The sequence below is a fragment of the Drosophila yakuba genome, chromosome 2L, assembly GCF_016746365.2.
Source record: "Drosophila yakuba strain Tai18E2 chromosome 2L, Prin_Dyak_Tai18E2_2.1, whole genome shotgun sequence".
Classification (NCBI taxonomy): Eukaryota; Metazoa; Arthropoda; class Insecta; order Diptera; family Drosophilidae; genus Drosophila; species Drosophila yakuba.
The window spans coordinates 27,224,077-27,235,403 of NC_052527.2; positions in this window are offsets into that span (position 1 = coordinate 27,224,077).

The following is an 11,327-nucleotide window of genomic DNA, read 5'->3' on the forward strand; positions in this document are numbered from 1 at the left end:
TAAGCCCCAGGCGAGCCTGGAAGGACGACGAGGGAGCAACGACGTGCATCCAGCGGCGAGGATCACCGAATCCTGGTCAACAAGTGACGATAAATAAAAGTGGTTAAATCTGAGAATCTGTCTTCTTCTTGGTCGGGCAGTCACACAAATCATAAATTTGGTGGGACGAACAAACAAAATCTCTGAGCTAGCCGTTGCATTTCGTAGCGAGCCGAAATAAGAAAAACAGTTCGTTACACCTTTTACTCTACGAGTAACGGGTATAATAATATCAGAAAAAGAAGGCATATAGGCATAAAATAAAAACTAAACTAGAACTTAAGGCCATGTAAGAAACCTTTTAAGTAATGAGCAGACAATTGCTGCAATCATTACACAACTGTCAAGTGCAGTAAAAGGAGAATCGGTAGAAGTGATATCTGCCAAGCTTCTCAATCTACAACAGAGAAATAAAACGGCCAACCAATACACCCAAGAGGTGGAGAAACTGACAAAGACCCTTGAAGGTGCCTATATCAGTGAAGGGGTCAGCCAGTCTTTAGCGAATAAATACAGCACTACAACAGCTGTAAAAGCAATGACACAGAATTGCTCCATTGATAAGGTAAAACTTATCATGCAAGCAGGCACATTCACAAACATGAATGATGCCATCTCCAAATTTGTAAACACTGACAGTTTTTGGCGGTTTGTGGGCGTTAGAGTGGGCGCGGCAAAAAGTTTTTTGGCAAATCGATAGAAATCTACAAGACTAATACAAAAATGAAAAACTCGCAACTTTCTAGCTTTTGTAGTTCCTGAGATCTCAGCGTTCATACGGACGGACAGACAGACAGACGGACAGACAGGCGGACGGACACACGGACATGGCCAGATCGACTCGACTATTGATCCTGATTAAGAATATATATACTTTATATGGTCGGAAACGCTTCCTTTTGCCTGTTACATACTTTTCAACGAATCTAGTATACCCTTTTACTCTACGAGTAACGGGTATAATAATATCAGAAAAAGAAGGCATATAGGCATAAAATAAAAACTAAACTAGAACTTAAGGCCATGTAAGAAACCTTTTAAGTAACGAGCAGACAATTGCTGCAATCATTACACAACTGTAAAGTGCAGTAAAAGGAGAATCGGTAGAAGTGATATCTGCCAAGCTTCTCAATCTACAACAGAGAAATAAAACGGCCAACCAATACATCCAAGAGGTGGAGAAACTGACAAAGGCCCTTGAAGGTGCCTATATCAGTGAAGGTCTCAGCCAGTCTTTAGCGAATAAATACAGCACTACAACAGCTGTAAAAGCAATGACACTGAATTGCTCCATTGATAAGGTAAAACTTATCATGCAAGCAGGCACATTCACAAACATGAATGATGCCATCTCCAAATTTGTAAACACTGACAGTTTTTGGCGGTTTGTGGGCGTTAGAGTGGGCGCGGCAAAAAGTTTTTTGGCAAATCGATAGAAATCTACAAGACTAATACAAAAATGAAAAACTTTCAACTTTTTAGCTTTTGTAGTTCCTGAGATCTCAGCGTTCATACGGACGGACAGACAGACAGACGGACAGACAGGCGGACGGACACACGGACATGGCCAGATCGACTCGACTATTGATCCTGATTAAGAATATATATACTTTATATGGTCGGAAAAGCTTCCTTTTGCCTGTTACATACTTTTCAACGAATCTAGTATACCCTTTTACTCTACGAGTAACGGGTATAATAATATCAGAAAAAGAAGGCATATAGGCATAAAATAAAAACTAAACTAGAACTTAAGGCCATGTAAGAAACCTTTTAAGTAACGAGCAGACAATTGCTGCAATCATTACACAACTGTAAAGTGCAGTAAAAGGAGAATCGGTAGAAGTGATATCTGCCAAGCTTCTCAATCTACAACAGAGAAATAAAACGGCCAACCAATACACCCAAGAGGTGGAGAAACTGACAAAGGCCCTTGAAGGTGCCTATATCAGTGAAGGGGTCAGCCAGTCTTTAGCGAATAAATACAGCACTACAACAGCTGTAAAAGCAATGACACAGAATTGCTCCATTGATAAGGTAAAACTTATCATGCAAGCAGGCACATTCACAAACATGAATGATGCCATCTCCAAATTTGTAAACACTGACAGTTTTTGGCGGTTTGTGGGCGTTAAAGTGGGCGCGGCAAAAAGTTTTTTGGCAAATCGATAGAAATCTACAAGACTAATACAAAAATGAAAAACTCTCAACTTTCTAGCTTTTGTAGTTCCTGGGATCTCAGCGTTCATACGGACGGACAGACAGACAGACGGACAGACAGGCGGACGGACACACGGACATGGCCAGATCGACTCGACTATTGATCCTGATTAAGAATATATATACTTTATATGGTCGGAAACGCTTCCTTTTGCCTGTTACATACTTTTCAACGAATCTAGTATACCCTTTTACTCTACGAGTAACGGGTATAATAATATCAGAAAAAGAAGGCATATAGGCATAAAATAAAAACTAAACTAGAACTTAAGGCCATGTAAGAAACCTTTTAAGTAACGAGCAGACAATTGCTGCAATCATTACACAACTGTAAAGTGCAGTAAATGGAGAATCGGTAGAAGTGATAACTGCCAAGCTTCTCAATCTACAACAGAGAAATAAAACGGCCAACCAATACATCCAAGAGGTGGAGAAACTGACAAAGGCCCTTGAAGGTGCCTATATCAGTGAAGGTCTCAGCCAGTCTTTAGCGAATAAATACAGCACTACAACAGCTGTAAAAGCAATGACACTGAATTGCTCCATTGATAAGGTAAAACTTATCATGCAAACAGGCACATTCACAAACATGAATGATGCCATCTCCAAATTTGTAAACACTGACAGTTTTTGGCGGTTTGTGGGCGTTAGAGTGGGTGCGGCAAAAAGTTTTTTGGCAAATCGATAGAAATCTACAAGACTAATACAAAAATGAAAAACTCTCAACTTTCTAGCTTTTGTAGTTCCTGAGATCTCAGCGTTCATACGGACGGACAGACAGACAGACGGACAGACAGGCGGACGGACACACGGATATGGCCAGATCGACTCGACTATTGATCCTGATTAAGAATATATATACTTTATATGGTCGGAAACGCTTCCTTTTGCCTGTTACATACTTTTCAACGAATCTAGTATACCCTTTTACTCTACGAGTAACGGGTATAATAATATCAGAAAAAGAAGGCATATAGGCATAAAATAAAAACTAAACTAGAACTTAAGGCCATGTAAGAAACCTTTTAAGTAACGAGCAGACAATTGCTGCAATCATTACACAACTGTAAAGTGCAGTAAATGGAGAATCGGTAGAAGTGATATCTGCCAAGCTTCTCAATCTACAACAGAGAAATAAAACGGCCAACCAATACACCCAAGAGGTGGAGAAACTGATAAAGGCCCTTGAAGGTGCCTATATCAGTGAAGGGGTCAGCCAGTCTTTAGCGAATAAATACAGCACTACAACAGCTGTAAAAGCAATGACACAGAATTGCTCCATTGATAAGGTAAAACTTATCATGCAAGCAGGCACATTCACAAACATGAATGATGCCATCTCCAAATTTGTAAGCAGTTGCACAGAGATAACAGGTCAGACTAACACTGTACTCTATTATCGACGAGGTGCAAATAATAATAATAGAGGAGGCCGAGGTTATAATCGTGGAAGAAAAATCTACCACAACAATTAAAACCGAGGCAGCAATAACAACAACAATAATAACTTTAATAACCGTGGAGGTAGAAGAGGCCAAAACCAAGGGAGAGGCCGCGGAAACTACTACCAGGGTAATAATAATAATAATAGCAATGTGAGAATCACGCAAAATACGTCGGAAAACTCACAGAACCCTTTAGGAAACAACCAATAAATGATAAAGTTCATTCCATCAATTATAGTCTTATAATGTATGTATATATATGTTCCGATAACATATAGCGCTGGCAACAATACAGTTCTTCTGCCAGCCAGATCACAAGTTATTCGGAAAATAGACATTAATGCTGTAAATGATTACATATTTGTGCCTAATCAGGAAATACACAATGGGATTTATGTTGCAAATACAATAGCAGCATCAAAACATTTATATATTCGACTTCTAAATACAACTAATTTCGACCAATTGGTCAAAGTAAACTAAATTCAATATGAAAATTTAAAAGATTATGACATTCATAATACCAACACTAAAAATAGAAGCGAACAAGTACTTTCAAAACTAAAGAAAAATTTTTCAGACCAATTCAAAAATAAATTAACTGAATTATGAACACAGTACAGTGATGTGTTCGGACTGCAAACCGAAACAATATCAACAAACAACTTTTATAAACAAACATTAAGACGTAAAGATGATGAACCCATTTATATAAAAAACTACAGAAGCCCGCATAGCCATATTGAAGAAATTCAAAAACAAGTAGGGAAATTAATTAGCGACAAAATCGTCGAACCGTCTGTATCCGAGTATAACAGCCCACTCTTGTTAGTTCCGAAAAAATCATTACCAAATTCGCAAGAGAAGAAATGGCTATTAGTAATTGACTATCGTCAAGTAAATAAAAAACTACTTTCTGACAAATTTCCACTCCCTAGAATTGATGACATTTTAGATCAACTAGGTCGAGCTAAATACTTTTCATGCCTTGACTTGATGTCAGGTTTCCACCAAATAGAACTTGAGGAAATATCAAGGAATATAACATCGTTTTCAACGAGCAATGGCTCATATCGCTTCACGCGATTACCATTTGGTCTTAAAATAGCACCAAATTCATTTCAGAGGATGATGACTATATCATTAGAACCCTCTAAGGCATTCCTTTATATGGATGACTTAATGGTGATAGGATGTTCAGAAAAACACATGATTAAGAACTTAGTTGACGTTTTTAATGTATGTAGGAAATATAACCTAAAGTTGCATCCAGAAAAATGTTCATTTTTCAAGCACGAAGTGACATTCCTAGGTCACAAATATACATCAAGGGAGGAGTGTTGCCAGATGACAAGAAATATGATGCGGACAGCGCAAGACGATTTGTAGCATTCTGCAACTATTATCGTCGATTTATAAGGAACTTCGCCGACTATTCACGGTACATAACTAGATTATGTAAAAAGAATGTCCCTTTTGAATGGTCAAGCGAATGCCAGAACGCATTCGAATACCTTAAAAAAAATCTTATGCACTCCACATTATTACAATATCCTGATTTTCGCAAAGAATTTTTCATTACAACGGATGCTAGTAAACAAGCTTGCGGAGCAGTTCTAACTTAGAACCGTAACGGTATTCAGCTCTCAATAGCTTATGCATCACGTTCATTTACAAAAGGAGAAAGCAATAAGAATACAACGGAACAAGAACTAGCGGCAATTCATTGGGCAATTACCCATTTTAGACCATATATTTATGGCAAACATTTCACCATTAAAACGGACCACAGATCTTTAACGTACCTTTTTTTCTATGACTAATCCCAGTTCTAAATTAACTCGCATGCGGTTAGAGCTTGAAGAATAGGACTTCACTGTAGAATACCTAAAGGAGAAAGATAATTTTGTAGCAGACGCACTCTCGCGTATAAATATAACAGAACTAACAGACTAATCCCAGTTCTAAATTAACTCGCATGCGGTTAGAGCTTGAAGAATAGGACTTCACTGTAGAATACCTAAAGGAGAAAGATAATTTTGTAGCAGACGCACTCTCGCGTATAAATATAACAGAACTCAAAGACATGCAACATAAAGTCCTGAAAGTCACTACCAGGCAACAAAGTGGACAAGTAACAAAAAAGAAACTATTGCCTGGGCAAAGTATCCAAAATGTATCTAAGCCCAACGTACACGAAGTCATTTCAAATGATGAAGTACGAAAAGTAGTGACCTTGCGAATAACTGAATCTATTTGTTTACTAAAACGAGGAAATAAAGTTATTGCAAGATGTTGACGATTTATATACCAATGGAATTTTTGATTTAGGTCCGTTCTTTCAAAGGCTTGAAATGCAAGCCGGTATACTAAAAATCAGCCCACTCAAATTGGCACGGAGTGAAAAAATCTTTGAAACCATTTCAATAGATAATTTCAAAAATACGGGCAATATAAAACTAAAATCATTAAGAGAAGCGCTACTCCAGACGGTGACTATTATAAAAACTGAAAAAGAGATACAATCAATACTGTCTACATATCATGACGATCCAATTCAAGGAGGTCATACAGGCATTACAAGAGCGCTAACGAAAATAAAAATACACTATTATTGGAAAAATATGACTCGTCATTTAAAAGAGTATATACGTAGATGTCATAAATGCCAAATGTCGAAAACAACGACACATACAAAGACCCCAATGACTCACACAGAAACCCTAACAAATGCTTTTGATATAGTGATAGTGGACACAGTAGGTCCACTACCGAAATCAGAATATGGCAACGAATACATCGTCACACATTTATGTGAATTAGCGAAGTATCTAGTAACCATACCGGTTGAATACAAAAGCGCAAATACTGTCGCAAAGGCTATATTCGAAAATTTAATACTAAAGTACGGTCCAATGAAGACGTTCATTTCGGACATGGGTACCGAGTATAAAAATAAAGTAATTTTAGATATGTGCAAATAAATGAAGATAGAAAACCTAACATTTACCGCATATCATCACCAAACTTTAGGGACAATAGAACGAAGTAATAGAACATTCAATGAATACATTCGTTCATACATCTCTGCAGATAAAACTGATTGGGACGTTTGGATACAATATTTTACATATTGCTTCAACACAACACCATCAGTCATGCATGATTACTGTCCATATGAACTAGTCTTTGGAAGATTACCAAGGCAGTTCGCAAATTTTAATAAAACAGATAGAATAGAACCACTGTATAATGTAGACGATAAAAATTTAGATTAGAAATAGCATATAAAAGAGCTAGACTTATGTTAGAAAAAGCGAAGTCTTATAGAAAACAACTTTATGATTATAAAACTTTAGATTTTCAATTAAAAATAGGAGGAAAGTTATACTAAGGAACGAAACGGTTCATAAGTTAGATTCAGTATATTTAGGTCCTTATACTGTAGAACCCATGGAAGACAGAGATAACAAAGTAATTAGAGATACAAAGCAAAAGAAACAAAAAGTACATAAGGATATACTAAAAATATATAATAAAAGTAGGAGATAAAGTTATACTAAGGAACGAAACGGGTCATAAGTGAGATTCAGTATATTTAGGTCCTTATACTGTAGAGCCCATGGAAGACAGAGATAACATAGTAATTAGAGATACAAAGCAAAAGAAAAAAAAAGTACATAAGGGTAGTCTAAAAATATATAATCAATGAAACGTTTCATTTTACTTAAGAAAAGGTCTGATCAACCACAAAAAAAAGAAACACAAAAAAAAAACCAAAACAAAAGAAATTATTTTTCCTTCTAATAAAGTTAAACATAAAACAAAAATTAACGTATTTCAACAAACATTTTTTTTTTTTTTTTCTGTCATTACACAAAAATGATTTGAGACAAAACATTGCTAATAATTAATAAGAAAAATCAATATTATTATAAAAAAATTTAATTAATTTTTAAAAATATTAATATTGAGAACTAAATGACTACATGCATTACGTCATTTCTTTAAAAATGGAGGTGTAGAATATCTAACCTATAAATATACTAAATTAATGGGTACAACTTATCTTCAAAACATTCTGACACTTTGTCATAATAAACATAACGTTCAAAAGACCACCAACAATTATACAAGTGTTCCAGCGCTCAAGTAATATGATCTAACGCTTATACATAAGCCGATCGCGGTGCGTGGGAATGCTGAGCATGCACTTTCCAGCTCAAGTGGTCAGACCATACATGACATATGCATGCCTTCTTCATATGTATATGTATATGGAACTATATGTATACAATAGTAATTACTATATACGGGTCAGCTCAGCCCAAGTTGAGCGCATAAGAAACATTCGAATAAAGTTACTCTAACTGAGCAGACGCTCTGACTCTAAAATACTCAACCTTCTTTGGGATCCTTGCGAACATCATAACACACACACACACACACACACACAAAAGGCCCGTTGGAGCGCGAGAGCGGGACAGGGAGGGTAGACAGCCGGAAAACCGTTAACGGCTAACGCACACAGTTGCGAATTCCGTGGGAGGCAGGAGAATCCCGTTACCGGTACAGACTCCGCGGAATAACGGCGGAAAGGACAGAGGGAAAACCGAGGTTTTGTCGCGGCGAATAAAAGGGAGAGTTGGTTTTTTAAAAATCAAGTCGTCAAGATGACAACACGCGCTGCGAGCAACAATCGGGAGGTGCGGGAGACCGGCACCGGGGAACAGCCCGGAGCGATATAGAGTAGGGACGCGGATTCCTATCTCCAGCTGCTGGCGTCACCCCTGGTGTCGCGATCCCCATCCCTGGTCCAGGAGGATCCGGAGGAGGTCCCAGACGTGGTCCTGTCGGAGGAGGAGACGGTGGCCGAGGGGCCAGTTACGTATGTCTCCCTCTCGTCGTGAGCAGGACGACGGGGGTGAGACGGTCACCCCGTTGGTGTCCTCGGACGAGGGAGGCCGGAGCGCGAGGGCCGGTATGGCCTACCGCAGCGTGCGGCGGGCGATGCAGCGCCACGGGCGGATCCGCTTAGGAGACGCGATGACATCGGAAGATCTGGAGGAGTTGCGTGAGTTCGCGGACGCGCGGAACGCCACGCTGCGACGGTTTGAGCGGATGGTGGTGGAGCGGAAGGCAGCCGCCGCCAAGGCCGCATCGCAGAAACGCCTGGCAGGGTGGCAGAAGGAGGGGAGGCGTGTGGGTACCACACCCACCGTCGTCGTTGCCGCAGTTGCCATTGCTGGAGCCACCGACACCACTGACACCGTCGCAGCCACCGCCACCACCGACGCCGCAGCCACAGCCGCCGTTGCCGCCGACGCCGCCGACGCAGCCGAAACCACTGCCGCCGACGCTGACGCCGCCACCGGCGCAGCCGCTGCCACCACCACCACCACGCACGCCAACCCCGTTGGTCCAGGACCAGCAACCCCGGAGCATCAAGGGGCATCGCATCGAGTGGGAGGAGCTAAAAACAGAAAGGATGAGTAAACATGGCGATTTTTACGCAAAAATCCGCAACTTACCTCCATTGAGCTGCAACTCCGAAATACACGTGCTTAGAGAAAATCGCTACAATAATAGCGGTCTATCCATAGTGAGATCGATAGGGAACAAAAAATACTGGATTATCGATTTGCCTAAAAACTTTTTCCACGCCCACAAACCGCCAAAAACTCTCAGTGTTGAAGTTTTTCCTTCGCACTTCCAATAGCTGAGTAACGGGTATCAGATAGTCGGAGAACTCGACTATAGCGGTCTTTCTGGTTGTAACTGCAGTTGCGGTAGTTATTGAGGTCACTGTACTTGTCAGTGTCGGTAAGCGTACTGCAGTTTCGGGAATGTTTAGCAAAGTTGTTGTAGTAGCTTTGAGTTGCTGTGATTGGATACTCAATGGTACTGAGGGCGCGCTCTTTCTTGCTTTGTTGGTTGAAATGCATTGTGTTGATATAAATAGGAAGTAAGCGTTATTTTTTTGATCTTAGCTGATCTTACGGACGATACACCCTGCCCCATAACATCCTAAGCCCCGGCCAAGCCCGCAGGTTGGTCCTTTCGCAAGGGCAAGAAGGGACGGTGGAGTCAGTGGTCGCAAAGGTGGTTCGGGGAGAAGCTCTAGCTGATCTTACGGACGATACACCCTGCCCCATAACATCCTAAGTCCAGTCGAGCCGGCACGGATACGCCGTCGAGAGCGACGCGGGACCAGCGAAGGACGACGAAGGAGCGACGACGCGCATCCGAAGGCGAGGATCACAGGATTCTCTTTATCAAGGTTGTTTAAATCTAAAACTCTGTCTTCTCGTTGGTCGGGCAGTCACACAAATCATAAATTTGGTGGGACGAACAAACAAACTCTCTGAGCTAGCCGTTGCAATTCGTAGCGAGCAGAAACTAAGAAAACAGTTCATTACATCTGGCGCCCAACCGTGATTGTCCTGGCCAAAAGAACAGAGGAGAAGATGGGGTTGGCTATACAGCCTGAAGAGGGATGACTTTCCCGCAATAGCGAGCGCCCTAGGCATTAAGCTGGAGGAGTTGGTCGAGGATATCCAGCAGACCGCAGACGAGCCCGAAACGGTCACCATACTGGAGGCGTTGGAAAGGGAGTACGCAAGGAGACCGGCCCCGGAAGTCAAAGTCACCGGCGTGGAAGGCCTGATGAGGAGGATGTCTACAGCATGATGGAGGCCAGCGGGAGCAGACCCGAATGGCAGAAAACCGGGAGTGAACGGCGGGAAAGCAGCCGCTAGAAAAGGGAGAGGCGGGAGTCCAGCCGCGATCGGCGAGACATCGCAAGAGTAGCCCCTCCGGATTACGCGAAGGTGGCGAAACAGGTGCGGGAGTGGATCTTCCGGTACGACGGTCACGAAAAGCCATTGGAGTTCCTGGAGCAGGTGGAGTGGTCAGCAATGACGTACGGTCTGGATATCAACCAAATCCCACGAGCGATGCCGTAACTGCTGAAGGGCAGGGCCTTAAAGTGGTTTATCGCCAACAACAGATTCTGGGAGACATGGGCAGAGTTTATCCACAGCTTTCAGGAATTTTTCCTGCCCAGGGGCTTCATGACGAAGCTGGCAAACCAGGTCAAGCAGAAGAAGCAGCGGCATGGCGATTGTTTCACAGATTATATGGTGGACATGCAGACCCTAATGCGGCCTTTGGGGATGTACCAGAAAGAGACCTTGGAAAGGATAAGGGAGAACAGCACTCCAGGTCTACGAATGTTTTTCCGCCCGTACGAGTGCCGACACGTTGATGCTCTGATGGCCCTGCCCGACGAATTCGAGGAACTGGACACCCAAAGGGAGCGGTTCGAGTTAGAGCGGACCCACAAAGCCCGCCACCAGCGGGACTTCCCAAGAGAGGAACAGAACGCGGTGTGCAGAAGGTTGCAAGAGGAGCCCACAGGACCATCGAGGCACGAAACGAACGGGCGGGGGCCATCCCCGGTGCGGCGAGGGCTTGTGTTAAACCCAGGACAAGCCTGCCATAGGTGTGGAAGCCAGGATCACTGGATGCGGGAATGTCGGAACCGACCGATTACTTTTAGCTGGACGTGCGGGAGAATCGGCCCGAGGACCGCAGAGTGCTGCCCGAGATCCAACCAGGGTT